The sequence below is a fragment of the Musca domestica genome, unplaced genomic scaffold, assembly GCF_030504385.1.
Source record: "Musca domestica strain aabys unplaced genomic scaffold, Musca_domestica.polishedcontigs.V.1.1 14, whole genome shotgun sequence".
Lineage (NCBI taxonomy): Eukaryota > Metazoa > Arthropoda > Insecta > Diptera > Muscidae > Musca > Musca domestica.
The window spans coordinates 7,551,185-7,570,296 of NW_026712192.1; the positions used below are offsets into that span (position 1 = coordinate 7,551,185).

A 19,112-nucleotide genomic window follows, 5' to 3' on the forward strand; every position below is an offset into this window, starting at 1 on the left:
AAAATGCATTTGGGGAAGACTCATGGTAGAAGAATACAGGTAGACGCATCGACCCAGCTGCTGGGACAATGAACTGTCAAACCAATTTTTAAATTAAAAACTTTGAATGAAAATTTTTCAAATTTAATTAAAATTTTTGAAAAATTCATGTTTTAGTAACCACCGATTGGCGTCGTATAGAAAAATATATAAAAAACTATTTATATTTAAAAAAACACATTTTAACATTTTTGACATATCAAACTTTCCAAGCGTTTATGTACTATTCTAGCATGATTTGACATATGTTACGTGCCACCTGCTTCGGCACTATGGTGTTGTGGCCGCTAGCTCAGGAGCCATGTTCAGGGGTTGGTTCCATCCCATACACCAATAGCCTTGGGGACGAACAATTAAACAATTAATGGATAAATACAAATTCTACATAACACAAACACTACGTACACCTGGAACAAAGGAGTTTGATATTGCCACTCCCACACTAGCCCGCCCAACCTTGACCCTGAGATCCTACATAACTGTCAATTTTATCAGGGCCCCGTATTCCACACCCACTCCCCTCAGTACAATGTACACCAAATTCACTCTCTCATGAATGAACTAGACAATCATGATTACACAAACAATCATATTACGAACAATTTATTAATATATAAGATTTCCTTAAAATAGAACAAACAAGCTGAAATTTGAAACATTAACTATCAGGATCTCTTAGTCATTGTTTGAGGAGTTCATATATATCAGACCACCCTTCATTACTTCAGTCAACTAAATGTCACCAAATTTTGGACTTTCTAAGTTATGCAATTAGTACCTGCCTAAACGAGCTCTCTTAGGTGGTGAGGGACCCGCAAACTGGTCCACAATCTTCAACGGAACCTCAAAAAAAAAATCTTGATTATAACACTCAAAGTAATTTGGGGTAACCCTACACTCCAATTTACTTATAAAATTTAGAATAGTTAATGTCCCTCACAAAAACAAGAACATTTATGCTGGACACAAAAAAAAAACACAAATAATAAACTTAGACAACACAACTTAACCTAAATATATTATCTTAACTAAAAATTTGAATATTATATTAGTTCTTTCTCTTAATTTATATGAATTTTTCTGCCTTTTGCTTTTTCTTAAAATTTTATTTAATGGAATTTCTCCTTTTTTCTGTTGCAGGGTCTCCCTCCTGGTTCTGGTTTTTATTTTATGCCAGTGGTTGTATCAAACAAGCGGTAAGTTTAATAAATAACTTTGTTACCTGGCTTTTTGCATTCTTTAGTACAACCTGCTTTGTTCTTTTCCAGGATCACTCTTCCGCGACCTCGTCCACCGGGATAAGGCAGAACCCGGATATCATGGATCAAGGAAATTGGTGTTATGGAGGCGGCTGCTGGGGCCTCAATTTTGCGTTGTGGTGGTTGCTGTGGCCGTCAAAGATGGGCTGACCTCTCCGCTTTTGTTCGCCGAGGAGGCCAGTTGATACCCTCGAGAAATTTAAATTATTTTGGCGAAACAAATCAATTACTAACGCCTTCACCATAAATAATAAAATAAATATCGAGGCTTTTATTGCCTTAAAAAAAATAATTTTTATTTTGAAATTTGGCAGGTTTTAAATTTTTTTTTTTTTACTTTTATGACCACTATTTTACTGTCGCACCACTTGAATAATAAGGGCGCGTTTTCCTTTTTCCCCCTTTTATACCTACGGGAATGACGCGGCATTTTTCCGCTTTTCGGCTTTTCCTTAATTTTTCCTGACATTTACCTTCTTTATGATACCGACCTAACGAGCCCTTACAATATCGCAGGTTGTATTTTCGATTAATTTATCTACCAAATAATCGATCCAAATACAACACTGGCAGTGGTGGCAATTCTAATTACCATTGGGACAGAACATTTCCGCTTCATTTTTTAAACACGGGTTGCTGCGGTTTGCACGTCGCGGATGTTAGCTAAAAAAACATCAATTAAAAATTAAATAGTGCCCACCACGCAACAAAACTTCACCGTTTCTAGGCATCTGCAAAAGAAACGGTGATGTGCGTTTGGTTTCGCCATCGTTTCGTTCGTTAGAATTACCTAAAGTGATAGTGATTTCAGTGTGATAGCAAGACACATATCCAAGTATTCAGAAATCCCATTTCTGCAAAAAAAAAAAAATCTGTCGATCCTTCGCCCTCGGACATTGTACCGCATTTTCCTGAAGGCAAGCATTCTTATTTGATTGTAGGCTCATAGTTAATTTCATGTTTTCCTATTTTTTTAGGTACTCTCGCTTGAATTTGTCAATGAATGCTTGGCGAATACATGGTTTTTTTGCATGTGTGTGTGTGTGTTTGTGTTCGTTCATCGCAAAAACCAAACCAACGGTAGTTCAGCGGAATGCGGTTTTATGGTGGCGGTTTGCACACACACATGAGAACACATTTCATTGAGGCGTCATTTAAATGACATTGAAAAGCAAACAGAACAAAAAGAAAACGTGTATGAAGAGTCGGTATGGTGTTAACTTGCTGCATGGCGTGGATGGCAGCGCTGCCGCTGTTGCCATTCCGTTTACATCGATCGACAAGCAGATCGTTTCGCTCTGCTTTTGTTCAGCCACATGCACGCGCAGGTATATTACGTTCCTTAAACTGATAATAGCTCTTACCCTTTATTCACTTATATTTCAATACTAATTATATTATTATTTTTTTCAGGCCATGCTTGGTACTTTATAAACAGACAAATTCGTGAAATTTTGTGTACAAATAAAGTGAATTTAACCAATATTCTTCGACACTAGTGAAAGGAGGCTGAAATTATACAGGCTGAACAACATAACTTGACGTTGATGTCTACAGTAATTTGGAGGACATTATTAGCATCTCAGGTATGTCGTACTTTTTTTATGAGTTTATTGTGTGTACCATCTCAGTGAAAATTTAAATTGTTTTGTATTCTCCGGAAAAAATCGTTATCAACACAATATTAAAGAAATATTGTACCTCACACACTTAAAATTTTTTTATGTCGTGCAATTTCTAGACTTTGTATAATAATAGGATTCTGAATTTGTGCAAGAAGAATCTTCACGTTTCCCAAGAGACTTCTGGAATATATTATTTCTCTGAAAAACTTAGTATTGACATGAACTACCTGGGGTAGAGCGAATATGAATCACATGTCCCCATATATTTTACCTGCGTAATCACAAAACAATTGCCGATGAAAAAATAATATAAATTTTGTGATAATTCATCTCATATTGAAAGTAAATACTTTTTCGATTGCTATCACCCAGGGTGCAATGAGTAGGTAAAAGAAAAGTGTTGCATCTAATTAAAAAAAATTCTACGGAATACTAATGAATAATTTGAATAATTACGGAAAATAATTGAATATTTGCGGACAACCATTTCTTCACATGATGGAGAAAATAAAAAAAATTTTTTGTGAGTTACATTGGACATTCAAATCTAATTGTCTACGCTTTGATTTAGAGGTCTATTATATTACATTTTTATTTGTATTTGCTGATCTATTAGCGCCGGTTATGGAATCCTTCCCAATTGATGATAAAAATGGTAGAAAAAATATGAGGGTAAAATGATGATAATTGAAACCCTGTAGATTGAATCCCTGTTTCATTTAGAATAGACATGTCTTAGTCCCAACGTGGGGAACTCCCACGCCCTGATTTTATGTCTCAAAAGCCGGGCTAATCTAAATCGTCTATAATTGGATTACAATAGTGAATTATAACAAATATTTTAATATTCCTAGATAACTAAATTTCATAATTTCGACATAAGTTCCTAAAACCAGGATTGCCTTATATATATTTTCCACTAAATTCATTCCGCTTCCATGTTTACGCAAAACATTCACAAATGACACCATAAGCACGTATATAAAAACTCAACGCAACACAGATAATCTAATATTGCACTAAAGTATTTTTTTACAGCTTACGGTACATTTGCTCACATTATTGAATACATATATAAACAAAAGAACATCGTGTATAAACAAAATTATTGCATCATAGATTAACTCTGCTTAATCTAGTATTGCACATAAATTATCTTATCACAGCTTGTTATACTTTTGTTTATATTTTTATATCCTTTGCGTGGAAATTACCAAGTGGTTTTCCTTGGAGCGTTTCTAGCTCATACATATTATTGCCCACTGGTTTTACTACCCTACATTTCAGGAATTTCTTGCAGAACTTCGCATTGATATTATTTTTGAAGTCTGAAAGGGTATGATTTCTCCTATACACTTCCTGTCCCGGTAGAAACTTGACAATACGTGCTCGTTGGTTGTACCTTTTCGCACTAGATATATAAGCTTGGTGTGTGTTTTCTTTTATTCTCTCTCGCATTAATTCTAATTTATCTGATCGATTTATTTGATCAATTTGGTGATCAGTCAGGGATTGGAGTTTTTTTGCCAGTTTGTAATCGGTTCCACTAGTGAACATGTTATAACCAAATAATGCGAAAAAAGGATTGGTTCCAGTTGCTGAATGTACTGAGGTTCTCAATGCTTGTTCGATTTCCGCTAAATAAAGATCCCAATCCCGGTGATCGTTTTCAACATACGTTCGTATGGCGGCTAATACTGACTGATTTACTCGCTCTGATGCGTTAGATTGCGGAGAGTAATAGGCTGTGGTGATGTGGGTGATTTTGTAATCTTTTATCATATCCGCGAAAACTTTTGAGGCGAACTGTTTTCCGTTGTCGCTGTGTATGATCTCGGGTACCCCGAATGTATGGAAGACTTGATTTTCCAGAAATTTTACCACGTTATATGCAGTGGCTTCTCTCATCGCGTGTAGGAATGTGAATTTCGTAAAATGATCGACTACTATAAAGATGTAGGAATTGCCTTGTTTTGATCTGGGATACTTTCCCAGAAAATCTATATACAACTTCTGGAAAGGTCTCTCAGTTATAACTTCGTTGCCTATCGTAGGGTTCATACGCTGATTTGCCGATTTCGTTTCTTTACACGTTGTACAATTTTGTATGAATTGTCGTACCTGCGATGACATTTTTGGCCAATAAAAATAAGTTTTTAATCGTTTTAAGGTTTTCGTTATACCATCGTGGACCGAGCTACCGTAAATGTGTGCTTTCTCAATCAGTACATATGTTATGTCCTGAGGTATCCACAGTTTCCACTCAAATTCCATCATTTCTTGCTCAAAATTTTTGGTTCGAACATAGATTTTATCATTGTCGATTTTTAAATCCGGCAAACGATCTTGGTTTTGTTGTATGGTGTTGCGCAACTCGACATATTCTTCACTTTCAAATGCCGTAGTTTCGAAATCCAATATATTATCGTCACACAATTCCTCTACAACGACATCAGACTCAACCGACATTCGAGACAGTGTGTCCGCTACAACATTTTCCGATCCTTTCCGATGTTCAATTGAAAAATCGTACGCCTGAAGTTGAAGTGACCATCTCGCCAGTCTTCCACTTAAATCTTTTAAGGACATCAGCCACTTAAGACTGGCATGATCCGTGATGATTGTGAACTTCATAAGCTCGACGTACGGACGGAACCTTTTTACCGCTAAAACTGCGGCCAAACATTCCTTTTCTGTGACGGAGTAATTCTTCTGGGCGGAATTCAGTTTTTGGGAATAAAAAGCGATAGGGTTCTCTCCGCCAAATTCATTCTTTTGGAAAAGTACTGCTCCTATTCCATATTCCGAGGCGTCGCATTGAATAAAGAACTCTCTATTAAAGTCAGGGTGCCTGAGAACCGGTGCGGATGTGAGAGCATATTTTAGAGATTGGAAAGATTGCATCGCTTCCGGAGTCATTACGAATTTTTTTCCTTTTTTTAAAGTATCTGTTAGGGCGGAAGATATGGATGCAAAATCTTTTATAAATCTCCGGTACCAACCGGCAGTACCGAGAAAACTTCGCACTTCCCTCGGCGATTTTGGTGGCGGTATCCTCTGGATAGCGCTCACCTTTTCTGGATCAGTCTTCAACATCCCGCTACCAATTATGAATCCAAGGTATTTCAACTCTCGAAAACAGAATAACGACTTTTTGAGTCCAATCGTCAGATTCGCTCTTTGCAGGCATTCAGCTACTTCTTCCAAAATTCTGACATGGTTCTCAAAATCATCAGCTATAATCAGGAGATCATCCAGATATATGAAAACATTGGATTTTAGTCGTCCTGGGATGACCTTATCCATCAACCTGCATAATCTTTGCGCCGCATTGCAAAGCCCAAACGGCATGACCCTGAATTGATATAGTGGTCGACCTGGTACTGTAAAGGCGGTATATGGCTTCGCTTCTTCTTCCAACTCAATCTGCCAGAAGGCATACTTCAGGTCGACACTACTGATAAAATGGGTTTGATCAATTCGGCTTAATATTCCATCGATATTCTGTAATGGATATGCATCCTTCACCGTTAGGGCATTTAGTTTCCTCGCATCGAGGCAGAAACGATTCTTGTTCGGTTTTCGCACGACGGTAGTACGATTACTCCATGGCGAATCACTCTCCTCAATAACTTTCAGAGCGAGCATTTTATCTATTTCATTATATACGATTTCCTGTACGGCCGGCGATAAAGGATAATGTCTATCCTTGACAGGATTCGCATTCCCTACTAACTTAATTGCATGTTTCTCTAATTTCGTACAACCCAGTCCATTTTTTTCAAACGTTGGGAACTTATTTATTATTTCTTCTAGGCGTCTACGTTGTTCCCCTGTTAGTTGGTGCATATTCTTATTTTCGTTGGTCGAGGTTCCACGCATCTGCTCTTGTAAGTCCACGGTTATCTCGTCTATGGGAAATATTTCTGGGGCAATATTAAATAATTTCCAGAAATCTGCTCCTAGATAAAGATCTTGTTCTAGATCTGGGCATAGATAGAAACGCATTTTTAAGAATTGTTGTTGATATTCTACCTCTACCTCTATTTTGCCCACTATGCGATGGGTTTTCCCTGACGCCGTACTTACATTCGTGTCCTGTGGATCAACAATAATGTTTAATTCCTCAACTATTTCTCGGCAATGCTTCCCTAGTATTGAAACCGTAGCCCCAGAATCTAATAGACCCTTTATCTCTTTCCCTTCGATTTTAATGCTAGCGTATGGTCTAGGATCCGTTCTATATTTGCACCGGATGACGGCTTCGGATATCAATTTTTTTAATTCTTTATTTTCTTTATGTCGTTGCCTCAATTTCATTATCCTCATTCTACTTTTCATATTTTTATTTACCCCTATGGATATTGATTCGGAATTATTGCGAGATTCATCTTCCTGAAAAATTTCTGCTCTTTTGTTTTTATAATGTCTCTGCCTGAACTCAATTGGAAGATAATGCCGAATTTGGGAATAGTTATTGACGATGGTATCAACTAATTCTACAGTGGGTTCGTCGCAGCGGGTTGTTCGGAAGAACGATGGTTCCCCGCTAGAACCACGTTCTTTCTCACGTTTCCCGCTTTGCAATTTCCACATTTGGGTGTTATGGTATTTTGCCTTCCACACTTAAAGCAAAATAGTCCTCTTTGGGACGACGGACAATCCCTAAATCCATGACCCGCTATTTGGCAATTCCAACAAACAATTTGGTTTAGGGCCGAAACATCTACTAACTCTTCCGGTTCTACCAAATTCGGATATTCTATTTCTTCTTCTTGCATGGCGTGTACACGTATGGGTCTGTTTATGGTTGGTGGAGGAGCTTGAGATAATGGGTCGCGTCGAAAAAATGTCCTCTCAATTTCCAAACACTCCACTCTTAGCTGCTCTAATGACGACACGGGCATCGAGTACACAATACTCGATAGATTCTTTCTCAAATTTTTCTTAACCAAAGAAATAATCTCGTATTCTGAGACTGGCCTTTCCAGTTTCGATCTCATTAGATTTATTTCATGAAAGAAAGCATCAATGGACTCGGTTGCCCCCTGTTTCCTTTCTAACAGATCCCGCATCGATTCAAATGTTGTTCGCCTTGTCTTGAATCTTTCATTTAACCCATGCTTTAAGGAATCCCAATCGTTAATGTTGTTTGACCTCTGTTGGAGCCAGAACCATTCATAGGCTGGACCAGACACCAAAATATGGAATTCATTTAAAATGTCTTCCCAAGCTAGTTTGTAATGTTGTTGAAAGTATTCCAGCCGGTAGATAAAATCTTCCACCGACAGACTGTTTGGTTTCCCTGAAAAATTTAATCCAAAACGTTCAACTTTTATTCCATGGATGCCAGTACTAATCACGGATGGAATCACAGTGCTTCTGCGATTACCATTATTAACATTATCTCTATGTTGTGTAGGGAACTCATCTGTAGGGTTTCCCGGGGGGTTCGGTAAAGTATTTGGTATTGTTGGCTGATTTTGGACATTTATCGATAACCTGCTGACATTATCGCTCAATCGGTTTATCACCGAGTGAATTTTATCCATTTCTTTGGCAACACTTTCTTCCACCCATGATCTCAAATACCCTCGGGCGTCATTCATACTTTCGCATACCATACTCCTGATTACATTGTTTACATCGCCTTGCTGATTACTTGGAGTAGGCGTTGGAGGTAAATTCGATGGTACCCTAGCACTCTTACTGGTACTCGGTTGAGTGTTGTTAATGGATCCGGACAAATCCCTTATTGTTGTATCCCTAATACCATTGGATTGCTCCATGTTTGAGACTACTTTTTTCTTTTTGTTATTAGGTTTGGGTGATTGTATAGAAATCCTGCTCGTGTCGAAAGCTAGTGTTCTATTGCGTTTACTTCTTCTTTTTCCCGCCGTATAATCACTCATCAGACTTCAACTCGTTTACCCAATTAATTTTATTAAAAAAAATCAATTGTCAATTAATAGCTGTGGGTTTACTTTTTTGTTGTGCCGAAATTTAGATTGCCACAATTTCAGATAATAAAAGCAGGGGTGTATGACTTAATGATTTAAAAATAACTAATTTAGAAAAGTTCTTTAAAAAACAAAATATATAAATACCAAAAAAATGAACAATAGTAATTAATAAAATAAAATATAATTAAACCTATAAGTGTACTAAACATATAATCAAAACGCACTAATAAGCAGAACAAGTAAAAAAAAAATAAATAATTAAATCAAATAAAAATAAGAAAATAGTAAATAAAACTAAAATAATAATCAAAATAAGTTAAGGACAAAAACCATAAACAAAAACATTCAAACACAAGACAATATCAATAGTTAATAGTGATTTAAACAATGACGATGAGAGTTCGTTTGGTGTTTTTTTTTTTTTTTTTTCAATTGCTTTTGAGGTTGAGTGTGTGGACTTATTTCATTATGTTATAAGAAATCCTATCACGCATTATAAGTGTCCTTTTACGGTTGTTCTGGTGTACTGCTAGACTGGACTTTACATATTCACTTATTTATTTTGTTTCAAAGACAAACATTTAGAGACGACCACCACGGCAGTTTTCCCATCATAAGAGAATACGGATCTCGTGAAGGAGGTTAAATTTTCTTTCATACAATACAGTTTGCGAAAACTTCTTCACGAACGCTATTGTACTTTTCCTCTCTTATGCCATCTCGAATTGACGACTTCGAAACAATAAATACCAAAAATTACATAAAAACATAAATTTGAGGGTAACACCACGGCAGTTTTCGAAAGAAAATAACGAAAAAGATCTCGTGATCAAGTACTTCCGTACAATGCACATTGAGATGCTTCACCTCAAGCTTTGCACGTTTCCCTTATGTTATACCCTACGTCTATATTTTCTACTTTAAAATAAAACATACAGAAATACAAAAAAAAAAAAAACAGGTCATAAAACACAATACATTCATTGTTACATTGAACTAACAAGATTATTGCACCTGACCCTTGTAGTTGGAACGAAAATCCTAATTTTCTAAAAACCTCATCTACTATTGCACGTTTATCACAAATTTTAAAGAATTAAAGCTGCGTCTGCAACATGAGATAATCGTTGTAAGAAAATGTGATTTTCGCTTATGCCTATTTGAACCCTATAGTTTATTGCACTGTGCTAAGCTGTTATTGCACTGAATTTAAGACATTATAGCTTTCGCATTGGGCGCCATATTGTTACGTGCCACCTGCTTCGGCACTATGGTGTTGTGGCCGCTAGCTCAGGAGCCATGTTCAGGGGTTGGTTCCATCCCATACACCAATAGCCTTGGGGACGAACAATTAAACAATTAATGGATAAATACAAATTCTACATAACACAAACACTACGTACACCTGGAACAAAGGAGTTTGATATTGCCACTCCCACACTAGCCCGCCCAACCTTGACCCTGAGATCCTACATAACTGTCAATTTTATCAGGGCCCCGTATTCCACACCCACTCCCCTCAGTACAATGTACACCAAATTCACTCTCTCATGAATGAACTAGACAATCATGATTACACAAACAATCATATTACGAACAATTTATTAATATATAAGATTTCCTTAAAATAGAACAAACAAGCTGAAATTTGAAACATTAACTATCAGGATCTCTTAGTCATTGTTTGAGGAGTTCATATATATCAGACCACCCTTCATTACTTCAGTCAACTAAATGTCACCAAATTTTGGACTTTCTAAGTTATGCAATTAGTACCTGCCTAAACGAGCTCTCTTAGGTGGTGAGGGACCCGCAAACTGGTCCACAATCTTCAACGGAACCTCAAAAAAAAAATCTTGATTATAACACTCAAAGTAATTTGGGGTAACCCTACACTCCAATTTACTTATAAAATTTAGAATAGTTAATGTCCCTCACAAAAACAAGAACATTTATGCTGGACACAAAAAAAAAAACACAAATAATAAACTTAGACAACACAACTTAACCTAAATATATTATCTTAACTAAAAATTTGAATATTATATTAGTTCTTTCTCTTAATTTATATGAATTTTTCTGCCTTTTGCTTTTTCTTAAAATTTTATTTAATGGAATTTCTCCTTTTTTCTGTTGCAGGGTCTCCCTCCTGGTTCTGGTTTTTATTTTATGCCAGTGGTTGTATCAAACAAGCGGTAAGTTTAATAAATAACTTTGTTACCTGGCTTTTTGCATTCTTTAGTACAACCTGCTTTGTTCTTTTCCAGGATCACTCTTCCGCGACCTCGTCCACCGGGATAAGGCAGAACCCGGATATCATGGATCAAGGAAATTGGTGTTATGGAGGCGGCTGCTGGGGCCTCAATTTTGCGTTGTGGTGGTTGCTGTGGCCGTCAAAGATGGGCTGACCTCTCCGCTTTTGTTCGCCGAGGAGGCCAGTTGATACCCTCGAGAAATTTAAATTATTTTGGCGAAACAAATCAATTACTAACGCCTTCACCATAAATAATAAAATAAATATCGAGGCTTTTATTGCCTTAAAAAAAATAATTTTTATTTTGAAATTTGGCAGGTTTTAAATTTTTTTTTTTTTTACTTTTATGACCACTATTTTACTGTCGCACCACTTGAATAATAAGGGCGCGTTTTCCTTTTTCCCCCTTTTATACCTACGGGAATGACGCGGCATTTTTCCGCTTTTCGGCTTTTCCTTAATTTTTCCTGACATTTACCTTCTTTATGATACCGACCTAACGAGCCCTTACAATATCGCAGGTTGTATTTTCGATTAATTTATCTACCAAATAATCGATCCAAATACAACACTGGCAGTGGTGGCAATTCTAATTACCATTGGGACAGAACATTTCCGCTTCATTTTTTAAACACGGGTTGCTGCGGTTTGCACGTCGCGGATGTTAGCTAAAAAAACATCAATTAAAAATTAAATAGTGCCCACCACGCAACACATATCATGTTTCCAGCAGCTGGCTTAATAGGGCTACCTTGTTGTTCTAATATGATTCTGCGTTTACGTCATGGTAGAAGAATACAGGTAGTCGCATCGACACAGCTGCTGGGACAATGAACTGTCAAAACAATTTTAGAATTGAAAATGTTGAATGAAAAATTATTTCTATTTGAAAACATTGTTGAAAAACGCGAGTGATAATAACCTCCGAATGACGTCATATAAGAAAACATATAAAGATCTACTTATATTCTCTTGGCCGAATGTGGTGAATTACCGAAAATGATCGTGTTTACTTGCCAAAGAGTTCAATTGACTATGTACACCTTCGGTTGGCCACCAAGACTCGGGCCATGGTGATGGTGTGGGCCGCCATAACAGCCGATGGTCGCTCTCTATTAATCGAACGTGGCATCAGAATAAATGACGAATATTATCGCGAAAATATTATGGAGCACGCAAACATTTTGGCCGCAGTCCTTAGACATTCCAACAGGACTCAGCATTATCGCAAATGCCGAATATTATCGCGAAAATATTCTGGAGCACGCAAACATTTTGGCCGCAGTCCTTAGACATTCCAACAGGACTCAGCATTATCGCACTCCGCACCATCACACTCAGCACGCACCACCCAAGCATGGTTACAAAATGAGGTTCCTCGCTTCATTTCGAGCGCACAATGGCTACCAAAATCTCCGGATACCAATCCGTTGGACTATTGTGTCTGGAGTATTTTGGAAAGCAAGGATGGCACTAAAATACCAAAGTGTTGATCACCTCAAGCAAGCGCCTCGCCGGGAATGTGCCAAAATACCGCAGAGCAACATTCGGGCAGCGGGTGACAGTTTCATTGGCCGTTTGAAGGCCATAATTCGAGCCAAAGTTGACCAATTCGAAGAAATCTAAACTTATTCTAAAATTTGATGCTATTTTTTGCTTTCATTCAATGAAATTTAAAAAAAATGTAAAAAAGGTCGTTGCAAAAATGGCTGTACTTTAGAGAGTTATTCAAATTGAGCAGTGTGCTCGTAGAATTTTGTTTGGAGAATAAGATAATTTTTCAGCAATTGAGAGCTGAGAGTGAACTGTATTCCTTGTATGACATGTTTGACAAATGTCTTTTTTGACATATTTTGAAAAATATGTATGTCAGGTTTACATCAAAGCAATAACGCTTTAAATTTATTTATATTTATGTCAGGTCAACATCAAACCAATAAAGCTTTATATTGAATTAAACGAGTGTTAAATAAATATTGAGGTTTATTTAAATAAAACTAAAATTCTGTAGTTAAACAAGCATCAAAAATTAAGAATAATTGTTAAAAAAGATAAAATTTAATTTGTAGCACTATATGATAGCAAAAAAATATATAAAATGTACAAATTACTTAAGATTTTGTGCTAATTTATTTAATTTTGTATATTATTATTTCTTGATAAAATATTTTTACTTTTAATATTAAAGTAGTTTTTGTTTTTATTTTTTTTTAATAAAAAGACACGAAAGTGAAAGAGGTTGTTGAATTTGTTTTATCCAAAAATTTGGTTTGCCATAATTTAGTTTCACTTATCATTTAAATGTGTTTTGGATTTTGTAAGGTATATTCTTAAATACTAAAAACACACCGAGAAAATTGAATTAAAAATGTTTATTTTAGGTTTTTATTTTTTTTTTCTTTTAATTTTTTCCTAATCGAATTATAAAAATTTTGACGTATTTTGTTGTGGGGTCTAAACCTTTAATTTTGTTGTTGTCTTAAATTGTAAATTTCGTTTTTTTGTTGTTCTTATTTAAAACACCGAAAGCTTAAATTTAGATTCTGTTTCCTCAACATGTTTTATTAACTTATTTATAAAGACAGAAATAGATAGATAGATCATGGGAGGAGAAATATCGAAAATTTTGAGTTAATTACCTAAATGTGTTTGTTATGGTTGTGTTTTTTTACAAATATATATAATTTTGATTTTTTTGTTTGGTAGATTAATAATACATTTTCTCAGCACATTTTAGTTTTTTTTTTTTTTTCAATAAATATTTATAAACTCAGTATAAAAGGAATTTTTGTGAATTAGTTTTTGTTTTATGTCTCTTAAATGCTGATAGAAAACAAAAAACAAAACAAAAATATAAAAGAAATTTTACTTTATCACATTTTCATTACGTCTTTGTTCTTAGCACCTGATAAACCTTAACTCACAACATTTTCGAAAAAAATATTTTCTACCTTTGTTGGAAAATGTTTTTGAATTCAGGTTTCTTTTTGCAAAAGTTTTGTTAAACAATAACTTTTACCTACATCTCCTTCTTAAGTTTCTCATTCGTAAACACTTCGTCTGTTTCCGTTCTTGATCTAGTGTAAACATTTTATCTATTACTTACATGTATAAAACCGTTTAGCATTTTCTCTTAAATTCCTAACATCGCCTGTATCATCCCTCTTTTTGACTCAAACTCAAAACCTTATCACATTTATATACTATATTTTTCCAGATTCTTATTCTTACTTTTTATTTAGTTTCATTGGTTCTACATTTCCGATCCATCGTTCATTTATGTATTCCATTAATATTTGCCAATTCATACCTACGTTTGTCTCACTCACTCGTTATTTTGTGTATAAAGTAAAATTGTTTTTATGTTTTAGGGTATTTAAATTAAAATTCACAATAAAATTATTGTAAATAATTTGTATTATTTGGTATTGAATGAAGGAAACCAATTATTTGTTTTTATACCATCTTTAATACAAATTAGGCTATGTTTACATTGTATGAATTCTTTGTGATAATTGCTTAATCATGTGATTTAATATGTTTACGTCGGTAATGAAAATGGGGTCAATGTAAACAAATCAAAGCATTCCTTGGACAATTAACAGTTTATATAGCTGTCTGCCCACACTTCAAAAAGTTATCAGTTTTCAGTGAATGAAATATTGGACAGCGACACAAAAAAGCTGAATTCTGGTCAAATAAAGATGTAAGATTTGGTGGTGACTCCAGTGTCAGCTCATTATATTGTTTACAAGCGTACAAAAGCATTTTGGTGAGAATTTTCCCTGAAAAAAGTTATTCGTGATGAAATTCAAGCGTGATAGTATGATTTCTTTATATTTGGCTGGAAAACCACAAGTGGCTATCGTTAGAGCACTCCAGCATTTAAATGTGAATAAATCATTTGTGTTTCGTACCATCGCTCGTTACCGTGATACTGGTAGAGTAGCCCAACGTCAAGGAAGTCAACGGTAGAAACAGCAACGTCGGCAGAAATGGTTCGAAAAGTAAAGAACGACTTTATCGAAACCCGCGTCGCAATGGGTTGTATTAGGGAAACTGTTCTATCTTCATATTGTACCATGATGTTTCTATGGTTAAACATACAAACACCCTTCGCATGGTAGAAGAATATAGGTAGACATCGACACAGCTGCTGGGACAATCAACTGTCAAACCAATTTTGGAATTGAAAATGTTGAATGAAAAGTTATTTAAATTTGCAAAAATTGTTGAAAAACGCGGATTATAATAACCTCCGAATGACGTCGTATAAGAAAACATATAAAAATCTACTTATATTTGAAAAAAAACATTTACAATTTTTTGACATATCAATGCTCCCAAGCGTTGATGCATCTACCTGTATTCTTCTGCCATTACCCTTCGTGACTGTAAAGTGACCTATGACCATAAAATTGAATATAAATTAATAAAAACATTTACCAAATATTATCACGCTGAATGACTTCAATGTAAACGTAGCCTTAACTGATTAACTTCCAATGGTATAATGTTTACAAATGCAGTGGCGTATAATGCATGACGTTCTATTTAGGTGTATGTGGTTTTTTGTTTGTTTTTTTCGTTTCTTTTTTGGTTCAAAAATCAGTCTCTATTGCATGTTGTTGTAGGTTGTTTTGTGGACACTTAAAATATTGTTTATGTAATTTATTGCTGTTATTGATGCTCTTGTTGTGTTTTTAAAAAGTTCTTGTTTATCGAAGTAGTAGTTGTTGTTGCAGTATTTATTTTCTTAGTACGATTGGCTTGCATTTCATTTTTATGTGGTATTTATTTTAAACTGTCGTTTTATTGAGTTCTCTAATTTTTGTTTTCACTATTTGCATTTTATATAGTTTTTGTTTCTCATTTCTTTTTGTTTGTTTGTTTTTAAAAACTATTGTATGTATGTGCCTTAGAAAAAATATCACATTCTTACTTCGTTCGATCGAGAGACTTATTTGTTGTTGTGGTTGTTTTCTTAATTTTGTTTCTTTTTTATAAGTTTTACATTATTATTTGTATATACAAATTGATTTTTGCTAAAATATTTTGTTTTATTGTTTTTTATGTATATATTAGTAGAATTTGTATATATATTTTATAATAATTCATTTAAAAATATATCAATTATCATTTGTTGAGGTCATTACGAAAATTATTGCTAAGAAGTGTATGTTGTTGTTGTTTGGGCGTATAAGTGAGACTTAAAATTGTTGTGTTGCTATTTCTTGATAAAAGTACGTTTACACACAAAATCTTTATACGGTTTAAACCTTGATAATTGACCAATCACAATAACTTTAACGTATATTCAAATTTATTGTGATTTGTCATTTTTCGGAGTTAACATTCATTTAATATCCAATGTAAAACATGGGCTTTCAATTTTTTATTAATTATTTAAATTTTTTTCATCTCACATCTAGAACACTACTTTCTAGATGTGGTTCGCTTTCATAGGAAATAAACATTGTTCTATACATCAGGGGCAGAGTTTTTGTTCCAATGAAAAATATTTAATATTTTTACATTTTTTCTTTATTAAAGTTTCCGCAAGAAAACTAAGCCCCAAGTGCTGAAAATATGAAAAGTTGCGACTTTTCACATCTGCGACATGCCCCAATTGCATATGGTCTGGAAATTGTCATTTACATTATTTTGTTCATTACACAAAACATAATTAATTCTATTATATTTGTATCCTTTTTTTATAATTAAATCGATTCTATAAATATTGTAGACAATTATATAAAAAAATTACTTTGCAATTTGGTTTTATTTTTTTTCTATATTCCTAGTTTAAAATTGTTTGTTTATATTATTTTTTACTTAAGAAAGTGACAACTATACAAAGAGAGAGAGAGATAGATATAGTACTATTATTTCCTTTTTTATTTTGGTTTCGAGAAAAAAGTTAGATTTTGTTAAAAATATTGCTTACAACATCAACAGTAAAATATTTTTTTTTATTTTTGTTCTTCTGCTTTTTTTAATATCCAAAAAGACATCTAACACCAAAAAATAGATTTATAAAATTGTTTTCATATTTCGCTTTGTTTCATATCAGTATTTGTGTATATGTATATATATATATTGTAGGTATATAAATTGTATTTGTAATATTTTTTACATGAGATAGTTTGCTTTACTTTGTTGTTAACAAGATTTGTTGATTTTTAATTAAAATTAAAAAAATCAAGAGGGGAAAAATAGAGTAGGTATAACAAAACTTTAGCTAAGTTCACATGTTGATAATCACCTGTTGACGAACGGAACTTTACCACTTTAGGCAAATTTGTAACTGGAATTGTTATAAAAATCTAAGCTCACTATTATTTATGTTCCATAAAAGTTTAAAGAATTCAATCAATTTTGAGGTAAGATGAATGAAAACATATGCCAAATATGTCATATTAAAGTAAAAGTACGTTTACACTTACTAGATCGAGTGGATTTCAACAATCAATTCCAAACTAAATTGACTCTCAAATATAGTGGAATTTATAATTGAAATTCATTAGAATTGTTATGTATGTATTGTATTTATGGCGTTTTATTGCATTATAGATCTTATACCGCTTTTACACCAAACTCAAAACTAGGTTTTCCGTTTTTAGAGTTATTTATATGCTGTAACTGGCACAATTCTTTCATTTGCCAAACAAAAATAAGGACCATACAAGCGCCATATATTTTAAAATATTCTTAGAAACACTTAAATCGTTTTTATCGATTTTGTTATAATTGCTCATCGATTCATCGCCTGTAAAATATTGCAAAAATCTAACTTAAAACCATTTTTATATTTAGACCTTTACAGCGGGTTTACACTGGGTTTGACATATATTGTGCGCTAACATTGTACGTTTAGATACACTCTTGGGAGGATATAAATGTCGCTCAGCTGATGTTAGCTTAAGGCATTGTCCGATAAAATGAGGTTTGCATACGTGCTGTTATTTATATTTTCCATGTGTATGTCAAAATTGTCATTTTACATATGACTCCTAATATTGGCAATCACATACTTGCATGTGTTCGTTTTTTTATTTCCTTGAACTACATTGTGATTATATTGCATTTTATAAAAATTATAATAATTTTTTTGTGTATGTATTCTTACCGCAAATTAAATTTTATATATCTTCACACCATAAACAAACATCTCTTTTGATAAAATTATATTTTCCGATGAAAATAGGACTCACAGTGATCGAAAAGTACGTATGTACCATGGTAGAAGAATACAGGTAGTCGCATCGACACAGCTGCTGGAACAATGAACTGTCAAACAGATTTTGAAATTGAAAATGTTAAATGAAAAATTATTTAAGTTTGCAAATTTTTTTTAAAAATTCATATTATAACTACCACCGATTTGCTTCGTATAAGAAAACATTTTAAAATGTATCTATTTTTCATAAAACATTTTAGAAATTTTGACATATCAATGTTCCCAAGCGTTGATGCATCTACCTATATTCTTCTACCATAGTATGTACCACAATGTGCTAGGACAATGAACAGTCAAATCAATTTAGAAATTGAAAATTTTGAATGAAAAGTTATTAAAATTTTGGCGTCGTATAAGAAAATTGATAAAAATTTATTTATTTTGAAAAAAACATATTAAAATTTTTGTTTGATGCGTTGATGCATCTACCTGTATTCTTTTACCATACTCTCAATGGTGCGTTAAACATTATAAGGTTTTATTTTTGTTTTGTGTTTACAAAAAAAAAAAAAAAAAAAAAAAAACAAGAACAGGACGAAAATGCCAACAAAGCTGATTGTTGAAGTGTAATACGACGACGAGTGCAACGACTTCCCAGCGTTGATTCTGTTTTAGCCTTAAAGCTTAATTATCGAGGTAAACGTTGCAGAGATTTGGTATGTAAACGCGATATAAATCTGTATGAATAAATCAGGAAACAATTTTGTATCTAAACGCAGTACAAATCTGTTT

General features: G+C 33.9%; 2 long non-coding RNA genes across 2 annotated transcripts; both read right to left on the minus strand.

The window, feature by feature from the left end:
• Positions 1-614: 614 nt before the first annotated feature.
• Positions 615-2,627, minus strand: LOC131801095 (uncharacterized). The gene is made up of 2 exons (XR_009341699.1): positions 1,636-2,627; positions 615-1,576 (listed from the first exon to the last, which is right to left on the minus strand). It is a non-coding gene; the product is annotated as an uncharacterized LOC131801095 (long non-coding RNA).
• Positions 2,628-10,458: 7,831 nt separating this feature from the next.
• On the minus strand, positions 10,459-13,156 carry LOC131801096 (uncharacterized). The gene is made up of 2 exons (XR_009341700.1): positions 11,483-13,156; positions 10,459-11,422 (listed from the first exon to the last, which is right to left on the minus strand). It is a non-coding gene; the product is annotated as an uncharacterized LOC131801096 (long non-coding RNA).
• Between the last annotated feature and the right edge of the window lie 5,956 nt (positions 13,157-19,112).